Source organism: Solanum lycopersicum, chromosome 1 (assembly GCF_036512215.1).
Source record: "Solanum lycopersicum chromosome 1, SLM_r2.1".
NCBI lineage: Eukaryota > Viridiplantae > Streptophyta > Magnoliopsida > Solanales > Solanaceae > Solanum > Solanum lycopersicum.
In genome coordinates this window covers 50,319,468-50,339,752 of record NC_090800.1, presented here as the reverse complement: position 1 = coordinate 50,339,752, position 20,285 = coordinate 50,319,468, and the positions used below count along the sequence as shown (strand labels likewise).

The window sequence follows — 20,285 nt, the reverse complement described above, 5'->3', positions numbered from 1 at the left end:
TCGAATAGTTTATTGATGAATAAGGTGGGAAAAGGATGACATTGGTTGGCTGTGTTATTGATTTTTGTTACAGGTAATTTCAGGATAGGCCCAATACGGAGGAAACTCTGTCCAATTTTATGTAAATTTCTGGATAAGGCTTGCTTTGGAACTCTTCTCCTTAGCGTCCGATCACGATCTTAAATTGGGTCGTGACATTAGGCATCAAGGACACTAATAGTTTAATAAAAAGGCCTTAAATGAGTATAAATCTACCATTCATCAAGTAGTAATAAATAAATTCACTTAAAAACAAATTGAAAAATAAACTTAATTTTGAGGCATTGGGGTTGGGGGGGGGTAAGGGTGGGAAAGTAGGCGGTAAGGATAAACAGGTAGGGGTGACAACAAGGGTGGGGTGATAAAATATTTTAATTATTTTAAAAAATAAGTTCAAATTTTTTTCTATGGTGTGGGGTGGGATGGGTGCTGGTGGTGAAGACTGGATAAGAGATTTTACTTTTAGCTTTGCAAAATGGTCTGGTGGACACTTATACTTGTATCTCTTTATATTCTAAACTCTTTTACTTACCCTTTGGTCATCTAGACTCCTGAACCCATCCAAATCCAACATATTAGATACAATTTTTTTTATGTGGAATCATATGTGTAAAGACTCCACATGGATCGTGTGATACACACAAAGCAAGAGCGTGAGACGTTTTGACACCTAATTTTGACCGATCTTTAACTATTTTTAGGAATATTATTCAATTAATACATATTTTAAAATTTATTTAAAGTTTAGAATTTTAGTCGATTTTTCTTGAAAATTATATATTTTAGTTTGTTTACTTTATAAAATTAATGTAAATATTATTAAAATATTTTGAAATTATTAATGAATTTCAAATGTTTTAAGATTTAAGTGATTTTCAATTATATAAAAATATTTTTTATATATGTAGTATTTTAATTAAAAAGTAGTTTCTAAATTTTCCTCTAAATCATTTAAATCTTAACCCATTCTATTTTAATTTCTTCCAATTCTAGCCACTCCAATTCAAATTTTGTTTCAATTATAATCATCTTTCATTTCAATTCTAGACAATTTTATTGCAATTTTGGTCATTCCATATCCAATCCAAATTAATTTAAGACTCATTTAATTTCATCCGTCCATCCCTTAGATTAAATCCTAGCCGCTCATATATTTTTCATCTGACGGTTATGATCAATCCTTTACTTTTCTACCTTAAATACCTAAGACTAAAATATTCTCATTCCATTCTCTTCCTCTCCTCAAAAAAGATCCGCCTCCAACTCCTCCGTTGCTCCTCCTCCTCTCGTCTTCTCAATTCCAGCGGCTCCAAACACCACCGGTGGGCAGCAGCAACTGGCGAAGAGCCAGGTAGCTGCCGTCCCCCCTCCTCTCGTTACCCCATTCTCTCCAGTGGAGGCGAGGAGAGCAGCGAGCAGCTCCACAGGCAAGGACAGCCAGTAGTCGACGCCAAGCCATCTCCCTCCACCTCTCGTTCCTCTTCTTTTTGCAGGATTAGGAGCAGCAACAGCAAAACTCCGGCCACCAGCTCCGACAGCAGCAAGCAGCAGCGAGAACATGCGATAGACGAGTAGGCTCCAACCAGAAATGGGAGGTAAATCAACAGATAAGGCGAATCTTTTCACATCTGTCCCATGTACATGTTTTTTATGTGAACTTTTATTACTTAAATCGATGCATGTGGGCTGTTGCTCTATGTTAATATCAATATTTTGTTAGTTTATTGTGTTTGAAATCCATCTTTTGTATCTGTTTAAATATAATTAATCGCGATTTAATATGATTTTGGTGTTCAAGCTAGATGTGATTGAGTTGAGAATTGCTATTAGTATGTTATTGCCAGAAATTACATCATGTTATCTTGCTTATATTCCTTCACCTTAAATCTGATTTTGTGGGTTTGATTAAAGATTTTAATTGGCCCCATAATTTTCATTGTGACTATACCATTAGCATATATTTATTCCCTCTTGATGTAATTAAAAAAAATTGATAAACCATTTTTACCTCAATGTTTCCCCTCTCTCTTGCTTGCTTAATTGAAAATGGATTAATTGACATTAAAGTGATTTTTACTACCGTATATAAATTTGGACTAATCTTATGGTTGGTGAGGTAATTGTGCCTATGATTTTATTTAGTAATGTTAACTCATTGTAATCACCTTTGTTAAAGCTGATTGGATTCTTACCTGTTTTATTTTGGTTGAGCTAAAAATAAATAAACAATTTTGTGGATTTAGTTTATCTTTTGAATAAGAAAAATGTTATAATAATTGGATCCCATATATTTTCTTCCATTTTTGCTTATTTGTCTGTTAAATTGTAATATGTGATGAATATTTGTCTGACTTGATTTTTACTTATTTATTCATTTTGTTTGCCTGGTATTTGAATCCCTTTTTCCTATTTGAAAATTATATAGATTCACACTTGTTTATTTTAGGAAAATAATTGTTTCAATTTTTGCTCTTTTAAAATAAAATAAAAAGATATTTATTGATCTCTTTTTCCTTATTTGTAATTTGACTAATTTTCTTACTTGTTTTTATATTATAAAATAATTTAAAATAAATCTGATTTGGCTCTTCATTATTTAAGGAAAAAATAATATTATTCTTCCTAATTTAGTTTTTTGCTTATATTTAGTAAAATTAGTAATGATTTTTTCTGATTTGGCTTTCTTTTAAATAAGGAAAATAGTATATTTATTTAATTCCTTAAAATATATTTTTCCTTATTTGTTCCCCTCTCTTTGACATATAAAAAGGACCCCCCTCTCTTTCTCAACTCAACTCAACTCATTCACTCACTTCTTACCGCAAGAGCTAGAATTCTTAACTCCCATTCTCTCATTGCTCATATTATTGCTACTCTTAAAATAAATTAAGATTCCGGTAAACTTTCAAGTGCTTTCTTGGCCTTTGCTTTTGTTCGAGTACAAAGTTGTATTAACTTATTTTCATTGTTGCTATTTCTTTTCTGCTTAACCGCTTAGTGTTCTTAATTATCATTTACGTTATTTTTGCATTCATATATTTATGTAAGTTTGTTGTTCTATTTTTTTCTATTTGTATGATTTGTTGTTAAATAAGTGCATGTGTGTCTCACCTTATCTAACATAAATATGATTACTTGTGTAGCAATTTGATTGCTTTGACAAGCTTCTAATTTGAATTTCAAGTTAAAGATTAGCTATGAAAAGAGATTACCTTGTGTAATTTATATATCTAAATCTATATTTTCTTATTTATTTATTTGAATTTTTGTAATATTTGTATAACTCTAAGGCACTCTCATATATGAAATATATTTGGGGATCGCCTAATGGGAGGGAATTATATGCTAATTTGCAAACTTATTTAGTTAGAAAGCATGCGTATAAGATTTTAATTTGTTTGATAAAATGACTTTAAATCTAACTAAAATGAATTAAATAAAACAAATTGTTTTTGTTTAATTACTTGGTTGATCTTGTCTAAATAATGAATTGAAGCTAATTTTATTCTAATTTGCTATTTAATGATTTGGTTATGACTAGATCTCTTCCTAATTCGCTAGACTATTAAATAATTTGTGTGCATTTCGTACAAAATTATTCAATTTAATAAATATTATGCCTATAGAATCTATGTAAATATTTTTGAACACCTAGAAATGTTGCTCTTAGGTGTATTTTAATAACTTTTGCATGTTTAAAAAATAAGAATATTTACAAATATTTTCTGCTAATTGTAAATAATAACAAATTTTTGCCTTTATTTTTCGCATGTGCTTATCCTAAAATTTGCAAAATAATTAATATTTATGCATCATAATTAACCCCTCTTTTCATCTAAAGTTGTTACCAATTATTTTATGCAGCTAATAAAAATAAGAGTCTAAGAAACATTTTTGCATTAATAATATTCTGCTTTTCTGAATTCTGCATTTTCTGCCCTAAGAATTTATAGGAATAATAGTCAATCTGTAAATCTTTCAGTGTTCTAAAAAAATAATTTTTTGTATTAGTAATAAATTTGTCACTTATCTAAAATAATTTTCCGTATTATTAATAAATTGTTATTTTTCTTAAAAAATAATTTATTGTCTTAAATAAATAAAATCTATTGTTCTAAATAATATTTTTTACATGAATATTTAAATTTGCTACTGTTTTGAAATATATATATATGCATGTGTGATCACTTCATTGCCATATTAGAAATTAAATAAATAAAATATGTTATTAACTTTTGCTCATCTTAAAATTAGTTACGTTGTGCTCACAGTTAAGCATGAATCTTTTGCCCAATTATGTGTGTATGCAAGCATGTCTATTAAAATGCAGAAATGACCGCTTCATTGTCTTTGTTTATTTGACTTGGTGTCTAGAGGTTCTTACATTTTTATTTTGTCTAAACCCCGAACTAAGAGTCCAATGCGTCTTAGACATTAAGTTGAGACGACTAAGCACCTTCTAGGTACAAAATGTATGCGGTGGTGGGGTAGGGGTAGTTGGCCTTACAGAGATTATGACATCAACTCATGCTGGAAAAGACAAACCTTGGTTTTGTCTATCCCTATACAGAAGTCTATCGGAAAATAAAAAGAAAAGTCGAGTGTTGATCCAAAAAGTCTATTAGAGTCTCCCTTTCCTTTTATCCCTTTATTTTTTAATTTAATTATGTTTGTTGCGGGTAGCTTAAAACAAAAGTATAAAATATTGTTTGATTAATTGATTGTGCAATTTCTATCCTCTTTCTTATCTCTTTATTAATTGCTTATCATATATTTTATTTATTGTTATCACGTAAACTCTCATGCTTAAATAATTAATTAAAATAATAATATGATCTAATTGTTTAGTATTAGGTAAATTCTATCACCTAGGCTTCAGATGTTTGATTAATTAATTAATTAACATATTCATAATTGTGTAATATTGGTTACACCTAGCTAGTATGTTAAAATTTAATAAATAATGAAGTGACCTTATCTGCTACCTGTAACTCACACATATATTGCATGAGCTACCATCGAACCCACATTTGTTGACCTTGAGGGATGCCTGATACGCTCAAACTTCTCAAATAAGAAGTAAAGCGGTCTTATCAAGTAAAGAACCCAACTGATTAGGTTGGGATCGTTCCCACGAGAAAAATTGTTCAGACTTAACTTTATTCTATTATTACTATTATTTAGTCAATTATTTCCCTAGAAAACAAAAGACAGTAAAGGGGGTTTTATTTCTAAATTAATGAAAGTAATTAACTAAATTAAAGTAAACAACTAACAGATTCAAATCTTAGAGCTTAATCAATTAATAAAAGTAAGTAGGGCTTAACTGTTCCCCACATGTTCCTAACTTGATGATTCTAACCATAACAGTTCTTTCCTAGTATCTTGCATGTAAAGTGATAAGTTATGTATCTCTAAATCCTTGCTCCGACATCTAGAAAATTTTACTTCGCACCTTGGTCCGGCTACGTGTGTTGCTATACTAACCCTTACCTTTACCTCAAATTAAGCATTGTATTTGATATTTGACTATGTTATTACTTCGTACCAATCGACAATAGCCTATTAGATAGTATACACTAAATTTGTGTTGATAATTCTTTTCTTATTATCTACCTCCTTGGTCCAGCAAGTAGCATTAAGGTGAGTTCTAACATTGGCCATCCGTTAAAAAGATTTCTAAACGAAAGAATTATCAATACATGCAAGACACTATTCTAGAATTGTTATTTTAGTTAGTTTTTAACTCATTATTCACCCATGGTTCCCACAACCCTAGTTATGGAGTTTAGTTAGCTATGGTCATAATCACACTATTCATATATTATAAGAATTCATGTACTTTGATGAGAAAGAATAAAATTTAGAAATTCACTTGATTAATCATAAAAAGCACCAACAATCAATTCCAGAAAAAATGTAAGCTAAAATTAATCCTTCAATACTTGAACAAGAAAACTAAAGATTATCAAAAAGTCTAACTATCAAAAAGTCTACTATCAAAGAGCCTAACAATCAAAAGTCTAACCCCACAAACGAAGTTTTTCGAACTATTTATAATAAAAATAAAAACCTAATAAAAGAAGGATTCTAATTACTGAAAATCTGTCGAAACGCGTCCGAGTCGACGGATCTCATGATGGACCGTCGTAGTCACGATGGGCCGTCATGGATTCCCTCGTCCAATAATTCACAAATTCTTATATTGCTTTCTTTATTACCCTCAACGGTAGGTATGACGAATCGTTCCAAGCACGACGGTCCATCGAGGGTCTCCGTTCCATAATACTTAAACTTCTTGGAATTTGGGTACTGGAACTACTCTGATCATTGCGACGAACCAGCAGGACGGACCGTCGTGGCTATGACGGTCCGTCGTGGATTTCCGTAATCCCACACAAAGTCAGACTTCCCCATCTTCCTTCAGCAGCTTTACTACGATGCCACCTACGAACCGTCATAGGCTCGACAGATCGTCACAGGCTTCGTAGGTGGTCTCTTCTGCATTTCTCGCTCAAACACTTACGCATTCATCTTTGGAAAAATATCCTGTAAATAAAGAAAAACTTACATAAAAATCAATACAAAAAGGCTTTTGGACACACACTAAACTTAAGGAAAAACCATTAAAAATACCATGAAACCACGGTATATCAACACCCTCAACTTAAATTCGTTGTTTGTCCTCAAGCGACGCACTATGAATCACTACAAAATCTTTGTACAATAGTATCCATATTTTAGGTTTTGCAATCATTTGGCTATCAATATCGATCAGTATCATCATGTTTATGCATGTTATCACTACTAGGCTTGAATTATGTGGAACCAGACCATGACATAGACTCACCACGACTGACACCTATCTTCAATTTCTCAACATTTCCGGTATTGCAACTAGTGTCCTCACTTCAAAACAACATCCTCATTTTTCACACAATGATTTCAGTTTGAGTATAAGGATTACTTTTAAAAAATCACTCTCAGAACAAATTTTACACTCATTCATACATATTGCGATAAGCTTGCCCTTATTTTCACTGCTTTAAGTTCGCCATACAGCTCTTAGGACCACGATATGACTTTCTTAGCTTGTAACATAGGCTCAGGGTCAGGTAGGGTATATTTAGGTATACTTAAGTGACTTTTTGCCCTCCTTGACATATCGGCTAAGCGTACCACTTTTTATCGTTTTGTTTAGCCCAATTTCTCACATTCTTTCACCTTACTATTTTCCCTTCTTTCTTTATTTGTGTAAGTGACTCTTTTCTTTTCTTGATTGTATTTATTATATTTTTTTTATTTCACTTTTTTTTTAACTAGTTCTTGAGTCACTTTACTTTTGTTCTTTCTCTCTCTTTGTTCTTTCAACCCCACTTTCCAGAGCATTCCTCATAATAGCCACTCTCAACTCATGGATTTGTCATGAGTCAAAGTACACAATACCTAAATTTGGGTCAGGGCCACAAAAATGTTTTTTACTGCATTAGCCACCCTCAACTTATGCTTTTGGCATAAGCTGAGGTGCACATGTCCAAGGAGGGACCAGGGCCAATACATTATTTCCAGAGAAGAGCAGTTGGGGTGAAAAAGAAACGTCTATTTTAAGCTCAAATCATTTGGATCAAAGAGGGATTAATCTCATTCATTTTTTTTAAATTTTATTTAGGCTAAAATTTGGCTATATTGAACAAGGGCATATGATCATTTCCTAATTGTCTATTACAACTTACTTTTAGCAGGACTAACTAGGCAAGTTCTAGCTCAATACAAATAAGGGACTATTCAAATTTTTCTCACACTCACTTGACATCTCATTACTCTATCTGATTATCAGACACCTAGTTCGAGTCTTGGACTTAGGGTCATGTAGTGGTGTATCTCTATGTCATGCTTAGAGCCACACATTTATCTAATTACTGTGCCTAGCCATGCATCATTTTCATTATATCAAGATATCATTTTTGTTTTAGCCATCATTCTTCACAGTTATACTATGTACACAAGATATAGTCCTGCCGGTTCAACAATAAAAATAATCAGTCTCTTTGGGAAAAAAAACACATGCAAGAAAACCTCAAAAGAGGATCGTGAATTGGGCTACTCAGACTTCACCCTAGCACTCACTTTCTATTTACCCCACCCCCAACAAAAAGATATGCAATTGTCCCCAATGCATTAAAGAAACTAAAATACGAGAGTGGTAGGTGAAGCAAACCTGGGGCGCAAAGCCCCGACCATCAGCAAGCTGGTGGGTTCGGTCCCCCGGAACCCACTACCTATGTAGTCTGGACACCCTCAGTAGTGTCCTCATCAACAACAACACTATCAGTAGTGCCTCCCGCTGTCTCCACATCTCTGGAGCTAGATGTCGCAGCAGCTAACTCTACATCCCTGAATGACGGGCCACCTTATCAGCAATCGAGGCTCTTCTCGCAGCTTCCATCCACGACACTCCTTCTTCCGTGCTCTAGCCTCATCCTCCTCTTGACCCCTATGCCTCTTGGCATGCTCTCGAGGGGGAGGTGGTGGAATCTCTAAATTGACGAATAAAGCCACCAACACTGTGTCCTCTGCAGGCTCTGCAGAAGGGGCCTCAGACTCAGGCACCCTAGCCTCTATGATCATATCAATATCTGCTAGCACACTCTCAATCGCATCCTAAAGGGTCGACACGTCCACCTGAGGGGCTGGTCGGGCTAGCACCCGCAACTCAAAAACGTCTAAGCACTGATGAATCTCAGTGATCTTCCGCGCTGTGTGTTGGTCCATATTACGCTCCAAGCACTCCTCCGCCTCAGAATAGACATCTGCATCCAAGGCTGGATGTGATGCAAAAGTGTGGACATCTGAGCCTCTAGTTTCTAGACCCTACCAAGTGGGACCATATTGGGGAAAGAGGCTGAGCGAGAGGAGCTAGGGGCAGTCAACAGTGCCCAGCGGAGTATTGAGCTGATCAATGTGCCATATGGGCACACTTGTGGACCTGCATAAGGAAAATATCATGCACAGAAAAGGGTAAGTAGTGGTGACCTTGAAATCCCTCTCGTGCATGACCGTCTGTAGAAGCCAAGCGAAGTCCACCTCAAACCCGACTATCATCGCTGTCATTAGAACTACGCGATCCCATGTAACTATATTATCAGCAGTCGTGGGGGAAAGGCAGTGGCGGACAATCAACCATAAAAACTTAGCCATGAAGGTCAAGTTAGCCTTCCTGATGGCTCTTTTCGTCTCCGTTACCCAATCGGCACCCTCTCCATCAATAGACAAGTGCAGGGCCATCTACCTCTCGGTGGTCTCTTTCAGCGATGGCTCACTCAAGAATTGGCCATCTTTTACAATTTTTCACCAGTAGTCAAACTCGGCGTTGAGAGGGGTCCTATTGGCATCAACATCCTCGCCGTAAAGATACCGATGGATGGCTGGCAGGGAGATATCGACGTGTATGCCGTGTACTCTGATGTGCTAGAATGGGGCCTGTTTGGCGGGGGCAGCTTGCCTATTGATCTGTGATCAGAGAGTAGCCACATAAGAGGCGTAAAACTCTCGGACCAACTCCTCACTGTAGCGGCCTAAAGAACGAGCTACCTACTCTAGCCGGTGTCTGGTGAAGAGATTGTGGATATCTGGCAATGTGGGGAGACTTCCTGCAAGGACCCGTCTCTGCAGTGTAAGGGTCCGTGTCATGACGACTTTATCATTTAGAAATTTTACATCTACACTTGGTATTGCCCGTTGACACACCACCGCTTGGGTTGGTCGGCAATCGGGGTAAGAGCACTAGTCGGTGAGCCTGGAGTGGAATCAGGACTGTCAGCCTCAGTAGACGAGGTAGACAGTGCAGCTGGGGCGGGTGCAGGTACTTCTGCGGACCCGGAGGCTTCCTCCGACCATAAAACTCAGGAACCAGATGCTCCTTCTTCATGTGTAGCTGACCCAGAAGGTGTACCGATCAGTGTGTGCTCCTCATCAGACTGGGAGGCAGTGACTACGTCGGAACGCCACCTTTTTGGGCGTAGCTCTGGTTGCACGTGCAGCTCATGTTGGAGTGGCAGTGCCTGGGGCCACGTACTCGGGATCATGATCATCATCAGAGCCTATAACCAGTCGGGTAAACAAGGCTACAGACTTTGAACGCCTATGTGCGTAAACTCAATCTTGTTTCGGTTTCATTAGAGATAGTACCTGTAAAGAATCATTATTAGTAATCTAAGGAGCAAAGAAGAAAGGCAAAAACGACACAAAATAAACATAAGATCAATGTTGTAATGACATCTCTGTAGTAACAGTGAAACACGACGGACCAGGTGGTGGCTCGTCGTGAGTATGATGGACCGTCATGTCTTACTTCAACTATGTGTATATGGATACCCCTGAAGGAAAGTCTATGACAATAATGACAGATAAGTAGGACGGACCATCGTGATAATGACGGTCCGTCGTCAATGTCCGTCGTGGGGCACTTAGAAAAAGTATGGAGACCCTTAGAAGAGGGGTCTCTGACCGGCATGATGGTTATGCAGGACTAATCGTCGAGGGTATGACGGTCCGTCGTAGATGTCTGTCAGTGGATACTTGGAAAAAAAATGGAGACCCTTAGGACAAGGGTCCGTGACAACGATGACGGTTGTGCAGGACAGACCTTCGTGGGTATGAAGGTCCGTCGTAGATGTCCATGAGAGAACACTTGAAAAAAATGGAGACCCTTAGGAATAGGGTCTCTGACAACCAGAACAGTTGTGTAGGAAGGACCGTCGAGGGTATGACGGTCCGTCATAGATGTCTGTCAGAAGACACTTAGAAAAAGTTGGAGACCCTTAGGACAAGGGTCTCTGACAACCATGACGATTGTGTAGGACGGACCGTAGTGGGAACGACGGTCCGTCGCATGTGTCCATTGGTGGACACTTAGAGAAAACGAATAGTGAGGTGTTGGAACAGACCCTATGACAGCTCATCGTGGATATGACGGTCCGTCATCGGGGTCTTGTTCTGTCATTCAGTGACAGAACTGAGGATGCCACAATCATCCCCTTATGACTTAAATGGAATACTTAGTGTTAACCTACACGTTTCTAACCCAAAAACCTAGCAAACTAGCAATGCTAAAGCACTAATTTCTCAAGTTTTGATAAGGCAATTCGAGAATTCTAAACCTAGGTCAGACAAAAATTGGATCAAAGAATGAAGACCCACAAAAAAAATAGGCTAATAGTAATTGAAAAACAAAAATGCAATGTAAATTGGTAGAGATCAGAGATACAAACCTGAGAAGAGGGGAAAAACAAGCAAATGAGGCACTTGGTTATCAAGAGCAGAACCACAGCAACAGACTCCGACCAGTAGAAAGAAGATTTCCGAAATTGGTTATTTGGGAAAGTGATCAGTTGATAGAGAAGAGAGGTAGGAAGTTCGAAGTTTGAAAAGGACGGAATGGGAGAAAGAGGGAAGGAAATGGTTGAAATGAAGGGGTGGGGGGGTTTAAATGGTGACAATTTTTAAAATTCCTTAGCTGGGTCTGGTCGGGTATGCTGATTAATGATGCAACGAGTCCCCGACGATGGCCCGTCGTAGATGCGATGGTCCGTCATGGGTTCCGTCGCGTGTGCCCTAATTTTTAAAATAAATGAAAGACGTACCTGGCATGACTGATTCATGCGACGGTCCGTCGCATGCGTGATGGTCCGTCAATGTATCCGTCAGTGACTGTTGCAGAGTGAGTTTTTGCAGAATTTCCTGGTGATGTGCTACCTGCAGATTTAAAACCCATTAGTAGAAAATGCAACCATTACTAGAAAGAAAACTATAAGTATTGGGTTGCCTCCCAACCAGTGCCTGATTCAACATTGCGGCACAACTGAAAACACTTATTACTCTGACTTCATCAAGATGGTATGCCTCGATCACTTCATTCACCGATTCAGCATGCCCGAAATAGATTTTATTCGTTGTCCATTCACCTTAAACCACACACTCTCCTTGGATTCTAACTCAACTGCTCCAAGAGGGAATAGTTGGGTAATCAAGTAAGGGCCAGTCCATTTGGACTTGAGCTTGCCCTGAAACAAACTCAACCTAGAATTGTATAAAAGCACAAAATCCCCAACCATAAACTCTCGTTTTTCAATTTTTAGGTCATGGGGCTTCTTCATCTTTTCTTTGTAGGATATAGCCGATACCGGTTGGAGCTCACCACTCTCTATCATGGACCTAAAAATGTTGAAGGTCACTTCTTCATTGTTCAATTGAAATTTCATTTGCCTCTTTTCCATATTAACTAAGGCTCTACCCGTAGCGAGGAATGGCCTCCCAAGAATAACTGGCACTTCAAAATCAACTTCACAATCAAGAATAACAAAATCTGCCGGAAATATGAACGACTCCGCTTTTACTAGCACATCGTGGAGTATCCCTATAGGCCTTCTTACTGTTCGATTGGCCATCAGTAGCCGCACTGCAGTGGGCTTTGGGTCACCTAAACCCAACTTTTTTGTAAATTGAGAGGGGCATGAGATATATGTTTGCCCCTAGATCACATAATGCTTTTGCAAAATGTAATGACCCGACTGTACAAGGAATAGTGAACGCACACGGATCTTTTTTATTTTGTACTAGAGATCTTGTAGCAATAGCACTACAATGCTGCATTCTACCATCATCCTCCAAAGTGACCAATCTTTTGTTTTTGTAACTAGATCTTTCATAAAGTTGGCATAATCGGGCATTTGTTCTAGAGCTTCTACCAAAGGGACATTGATAGAAAGCTGCTTCAACATTGTTATAAAATGCCGATATTTACCATCCTCACTCTTTTTCACTAATATTTGAGGAAAGGGGGGGGGGGGGGGGGGCTCTAGGCATGGGAGTTACCTTTGTAGGCACTTCAACATCTTTTCCAGTGTTATCTTCTACTTCACCACTAACCTCGACCACCTTATCATTATGTTTTATCACCTTTTCCTCATTAGACGGCATAGGTGGGTCAATGGTTTGTTTACCACCCCGAGTAGTGATTCCATACAGTGTCCATCATTTTTGGATTTTGGACAGTGTTGCACAAAATAATGAGGAGGTTCGATGCTAGTGATGAGCACATTACAGATTTAAGGAGTGAAGGAACATAGGGACCATTCCTATCATTTTTGTTACCATAGTTACCCCTGTTGAAGTTTTTGTCGCGGTTGTAATTTTCATCTCGTACATAATGACCCTCACGGTTATATTTACCACATATCCGACCTTTGTTTCCTTGACCTTGGTGCCAATTCTCCTGATTTGAGCCTTGGACACTCGGTCGGAAACTCCCCGTCTGCTCATTTATCGCATAGGAATCCTCCTCATTATAACATTCATTATTTGGTGGTGGTGGTTTAGACAAGTAGTTAATTGAATTTATCTTTTCTGCACCCCCAGTGACATGTTTTAATACCAAGCCTTGCTCAGTTCTCATTTGAGCCATCTCTTCAGGAATCTCATTTGTGGCTGGATTGTGTGTGGGTTGCACTGCGAAGGTATTTCTTCCGGTATTTGACTTCCTAGTACTCCAAGCATTATTATTTCGGGAGATTTTCTCTAACTTTTCGGCAATCTTGGCATAAGGACACTCCCCATAAGAACCACCCGCTATAGTATCCAATACCGCTTTATTATTATCATCCTGTCCCCGATAGAAGTATTCCTTCAGTGACTCATCATCTATGCGGTGATCGGGGAAACTTCTCAAAAATAAAGTGAATTTATCCCAAAATTTGCTAATCGACTCTCCTGGTAGTGCCACAAAGTTGTTCACTCTATCTTTGTGATTTAGTTTCTTGGAGACCGGGTAGTAACGTGCTAAGAAGACGTCCCTTAGTTGGTTCCAAATGAAAATTGAGTTATAAGGGAGCTCAGTGAACCAAATAGCAGCCTCTCCCATCAGTGAGATAGGAAATACTCTTAGCCCTATTAAATCCAAATCCAAATCAGGCCTCCCTAAACGACTTTTACACACTTCCCTCACCTTAGCTATATGGGCATGTGGGTCCTCTGAAGGTAGCCCTGAAAACAAACCTCTAGCAGTGAGCATTTGCATAAGACTACTAGTTACCACAAAGGTATGTCTTTGTGGTAGAGGGGGCAAGACAAGTGGCCTATCAAAGTCTACAATATTATCATAGCCTCTGTAGTATTCTTGAGGACGTGGAGCGGGTTTTTGTCCCCATTGTTGATTTTCACCAGTATCATCGAGTAATAACTGACCATGAACATCAACTGGAGCTGGGATGTTCTGGTTAAGATCATCTTCATTAATACCCAAGTTTCGATTCATATTGCTTAGTGTACGCTCTATGTCATGATCGTAGGAAAACAAGGGTTCTCTTCCTCTCTGTGTATTTGGCATACAAGGAAGATAGTTCTGCAAGAAGTAAAAACAATAGAAAAGTAAAATTAAGAAAAAATTGACTAAATTTTAGTTATAATTTTAAGTTAATCTAAAAGCTACTTTCTCCGGCAGCAGCGCTGAAATTTGATACGCTTAAACTTACTTCTCAAATAAGAAGTAAAGCGGTCGTATCAAGTAAAGAACCCAATTAATGAGGCTGGGATCGTTCTCACGAGGAAAATAGTTCAGACTTAACTTTATTCTAATATTACAATTATTTAGTCAATTATTTTCCTAGAAAACAAAAGACAGTAAAGGGTTTTTTTTATTTCTATATTAATGAAAGTAATTAACTAGATTAAAGTAAAAAACTAACAGATTCAAATCTTAGAGCTCAATCAATTAATAAAAGTAACTAGGGCTTAAGTGTTCCCCACAGGTTCCTAACTTGATAATTCTAACTATAACAATTCTTTCCTAGTATCTTGCATGTAAAGTTATAAGTTATATCTCTAAATCCTTGGTCTGGCATCTAGAAAATTTCACTCCGCACCTTGGTCCGACTACGTGTGTTGCTATACTAACCCTTATCTTTACCTCATATTAAGCATTGTATTTGATATTTGACTAAGTTATTACCTCGTACCAATCGACACTATCATATTAGATAGTATACACTAAATCTATGTTGATAATTCTTTTCCTATTATCTACCTCCTTGATCCAGCAAGTAGCATTAAGGCGAGTTCTAACATTGGTCATCCATTAAAAAAACTTCTAAACAAAAGAATTATTAATACATGCAAGACACTATTCTAGAATTGCTTTTTTAGTTAGTTTTTACCTCATTATTCACCCATGGTTCCCACAACCCTAGTTATGGAGTTTAGTTACGCATCGTCATAATCACACTATTCTTATATTTAATATGAAAATTCATGCACTTACTTTGAGAGAAAGAATAAAATCCAGAAATTCACAAAGAATAAAATCCAGAAATTCACTTGATTAATCAACAAAAGCACCAACAATCAATTACCGAAAAAGTGTAACAATGCTTAAATTAATCCTTCAATACTTGAACAAGAGAACTAAAGATTATCAAAAAGTCTAACTATCAAAAAGTCTACTATCAAAGTCTAGCAATAAAAAGTCTAATAAAATAAGGATTCTAATTACTAAAAATCTGTCAAAACGTATCCGAGTTGACGGACCTCGTGACAGACCGTTGTAGTCATGATGGGCCGTTATGGCCTCCGCCCTCTGATACTTTACGAATTCTTCTGTTGCTTCCTTCATTACCCTCAACGGCAGATATGACGGACCATTCCAAGCACGACGGTCCATCGAGGGTCTCCGTTTCATAATACTTAAACTTCTTAGAATTTGAATACTGGAACTACTCTGATCATTGCGAAGAACAAGCAGGACGGACTATCGTGGCTTTGACGGTCCATCGTGGAATATCATAATCCCACACTAAGTCAGACTTCCCCATCTTCCTTCAGCATTTTTACTACGGTGCCACCTACGGACCGTCACAGGCTCTGTAGGTGGTCTCTTCTGCATTTCTCGCTCAAAAACTTCTGCGTTCATCTTTGGACAGATATCTTGTAAATAAAGAAAAACTTACATAAAAATCAATATAAAAAGGCTTTTGGACACACACTAAACTTAAGGAAAGAGCATTAAAAATACCGTGAAACCACGGAATATTAATGCCTAACACCTTCTCCTCGAGGTAATTTGAACTCTTACCCTGATCTCTGGTTCGTTGACCTTAGTTAGACTTAGTTAGGTTATATAGGTTCCCTAACGCACCTTAATTCATTAGGTGGCGACTCATCAAAACTCCAAATCCCAAAAGAGTTGTTAGATCGTGATAAAACACGTTTTGACAAAACAATGGGGCGCGACAAGACGCTTTGAAAAGGCAGCAACCGTCAGATTTTGACCTTTAAAGGCCATCCATACTTCTTTATTTTCACTTCGCGCCATTGATGGACAAATTTGAGCTTTTATTTTCTATTTTTCTCTATCTTGTCTATTCAAATTTTTTATCTTTATTTTTGGTGCCTTTATTTTTTCTTCGATCTACTCATCTCTTTTTTGGTGTATGATTCTATTTTATTTTTGTTGGTTTGATTTTGCTGGTATTCATGATGATGGTTGGATGTTGCTATTATGGAGTATATTTTGAACTAAAGACATCAAGAACACCAACTAATCTTGGATGAACTTTTGGGGTTGCCAAAAAATATTCATTCTGTTATGATTGTGGATTCTTCCAATGGATTGATGCAAATGATTCAACATGCCAAGAACAATACAACATTAACAATCCATCAACAAGTTTAGGTCAAGGAATACAAGAAAGACAAACAAGGCATAGAAGACAAGAAAGGCAAGGAATTCAAGGATCACAAAGTAGTATTGATATCACTATTATTGTGATTATTGTCATTTGGTTTCTAGATCTTATTTTAAAGATATATCAATTTGTACTAGGTTTTATTTGATAATGAAATGGAATAAAAAAGGCATTGGCCTCAATAGTTGACTACATTTTCTTCAGAAATCTAAATAGCAACTTCATTCAAACATAAATTCATACAGAAAAACAAAGTCTTCCCAATAGCAACGTAATACAAATTCATATAGGCGCCATTCATCCAAAAAAAAAGTCTTCCTAATAGCAGAATCAAAATAGTTGGAATCAAGTCATTAATCAAAATAAAGTTATTTGGGATCAACCATTATAAGTTAAACAAAAGTTTAATCTATAATGTGTGCCTTGAGTGCTTGGTGTGGCATGAGTGACTGGTGTGCGTTGAGTGCTTTTGTAACTCTCATCTTGCATCTGCCTTTGAGTAACTGTAGCTCTTCCCTTTCACCTTAGTCCATTGGGTTTGTAACCAATATCAATATTGGTAGTAGTTGAACTTGAGAATGTAGCACTATATAACACCCTTCTAGACTGAGAGAACAACAAAAATCTTAACTTGAAGATGAATTAATATCAATTAAATAAATTACATGTGTTTAAATGATAAAATGTATACCCTCTCAGTGTAACTGCCACCTAACCAAATAAGAGACCATAACCAGTTGTCTTTGCTTTTTTTTGTCTTGATCTCTTATATGCAAGAGTTGAGCCACCATTCAAAGGTGTGCTAGTCTTCTACAATTCTCTCTCCTTACTCACTCATTTCACCATGTTTGGACTCTAAAAGTACCTCAAATTATGCCCTGAGAGGTAGAATTTTCTTCTCCTTTCTTCACTACTCCTATCTTTCTTCTAGTTTGTCCATATATGCCTAGCACATCATCTAATTTCAATATTTGGTGATACTTCAATAAGTGCAAGATAAATACCCTATCTAACAAATAAATTTGACATACAACAACATTAAATATCAATTTCTCTAGAAATTAAAGAATAAATTTAACAAATAAAATAGTAAATTACTAATACCTTTTACATGGAAGACATCACTGTTAGTTCTTCACCTTTTGTAAGATCCAAATCATATTTTATGCACTTGCTAAACCACTGATATACCGTGGTTTTACAGTTTTTTTAACACTTTTTCCTTAAGTTTAGTGTGTCCAAAATCCTTTTTGTACTAATTTTTATGTAAGTTTCTTTTTATTTACAGGAAATTTGTCTAAAAGATGAATACGGAGGTTTTTTAGCAAGAAATATAGAAAACTACCACCTACGGAGATTGTGACGGTTCGTCGTGCTCGTGAAGATCCGTAGATGGTATCGTAGCGCAGCTGCTGAAAGAAGATGGAGAATTCTGACCAAGCATGGGGTTACGGAGTGCGTGATGGACAGTTGATATAACGTGGTTTCACAGTATTATTAATACTTTTTCCTTAAGTTAAGTGTGTCCAAAAGCCTTTTGTGCTAATTTTTATATAAGTTTCTCCTTATTTTGCAGGAAATCTGTCCAAAGATGAATGTAGAGATTTTGAGCGAAGAAATGCAGAAGAGACCACCTACGGAGCTTATGACGGTCCGTCGTGCTTGTGACGGTCCGTAGGTGGCAGCGTAGTGCAGTTGCTGAAGGAAGATGGGGAAGTCTGACAAAGTGTGGGGTTACGGAGTCCATGACGGTCCGTCGTGTCTATGACGGTCCGTCTTGCAGGTTCGTCATGAAGTTCAGAGAAGTAATCCAGTACCCATATTCCAAGAGTTGAAGTATTTTGGAACGAGACCCTCGAAGGATCGTCGTGTCTGTGACGGTCCATCATACTTGCCGTCGAGGTTATGAAGAGAGCAGTAGAAGAAATTGCACAAGTATGGGACGACAGAGTCCATGACGGTCGTCGTGACCACAATGATCCGTCGCGAGTTCCGTCGACCCAGTCGCGTTTTGACAGATTTCCAGCAAATAGAGTCCTTGTTTAATTAGGTTTTTATTTTCTATAAATAGTTCGAAAAATCTCGTTTTTGAGGTTAGACTCTAGATCATTGTTAGACTCCGTATTTTTAGACACCGTATTAGTAAACATTGTATTGTTAGACTTTTGATTATAATTAGACTTTTTGTGAGATTATTTATTACTTCGAGATTCTTGCAAGTGATTGTTGGTGATTTTTGGTGATTAATCAAGCAAACTATCGGATTTTACTCTTTCTCATTGAAGTAAGTACATAAATTCTTATATAATATATTTGAATATTGTGATTATGACTAGGGGTAACTAAACTCCATAACTAGGGTTGTGGGAACCATAGGTAAATAATGAGATAAAACCTAACTGAAATAACAATTCTTGAATAGTGTCTTGCCTGTATTAATAATTCTTTTCCTTAGAATTCTTTTTAATGGATGACCAACATTAGAACTCGCCTTAATACTTCTTGCCGGACCAAGTAGGTAGATAATAGGAAAAGAATTATCAACATAGATTTAGTGTATACTATCTAATAGGCTAGTATTGAATGGTACGAGGTAATAACTTAGTCAAATATCGAATATGATTCTTAATATGAGGTAAAGATAAGGGTTAGGATAGCAACACACGTAGCCGGACCAAGGTGCGGAGTGAGATTTTCTAGATGCCGGACCAAGGATTTAGAAATACATAACTTATCACTTTGCATGCAAGATACTAGGAAAGAATTGTTATAGTTAGAATTATCAAGTTATGTACCTGTGGGGAACACGTAAACCCTAGTTACTTTGATTAATTGATTAAAATCCAACATTCAAAGCTGTTAAGTGTCTCTTTCACTTTCGTTAGTTATTCTTATTCATTTAGAAATAGAAACCCCTCTTTTATTGTTTTTGCTTTCCAAGGAAGTAATTGACCGAACAATAGTAGTACTTTAGCAATTGACATCCGGGGTTGTAGCACTGCCCCGAGCTCCTCTCGCACAGCCCCTCTACCCGCGTTGGTTCCGCATGGTAGGGTCCAAAAATTAGAGGCGCAAATGGCTACACTTGTGCATCATATCCAGCTATGGATGCAGAGGTCCATTACCGAGACAGAAGAGCGCCTGGAGCAGAAAATGGTCCAGTATACAGAGCGCAAGATCGCTGAGGTTCACCAGTGCTTGGATGCCTTTGAGTTGAGGGTGCTAGCCCGGCCAGCCCCTCCAGTGGATGTGTCGACTTTTCAGGCTGCGGTCAACAGTCTTCGGGCAGATATCGACACGATCTTAGAGGCTAGGGTGCCGGAGTCTGAGGCACCTTCTATCGAGCCTACTGAGGACACAGTGTTAACAGCCCTATTCGCCACCTCAGAGATTCCACCACCTCTCCCTCGAGAGAATGACAAGATGAGTAGGGGTCGAGCAGAGGACGAGGCGCGAGCATGGAAGAAGGAGCGCCGTGAGATGGAGGCTGTGAGGAGAGCCCCACTTGCT

General features: G+C 37.4%; 1 long non-coding RNA gene across 1 annotated transcript; it reads left to right on the top strand.

The window, feature by feature from the left end:
- The first annotated feature begins 1,261 nt into the window (after positions 1-1,261).
- On the top strand, positions 1,262-18,977 carry LOC138348479 (uncharacterized). Its single transcript, XR_011221055.1, has 3 exons — positions 1,262-1,634; positions 18,064-18,266; positions 18,352-18,977. It is a non-coding gene; the product is annotated as an uncharacterized lncRNA (long non-coding RNA).
- Positions 18,978-20,285: the final 1,308 nt, after the last annotated feature.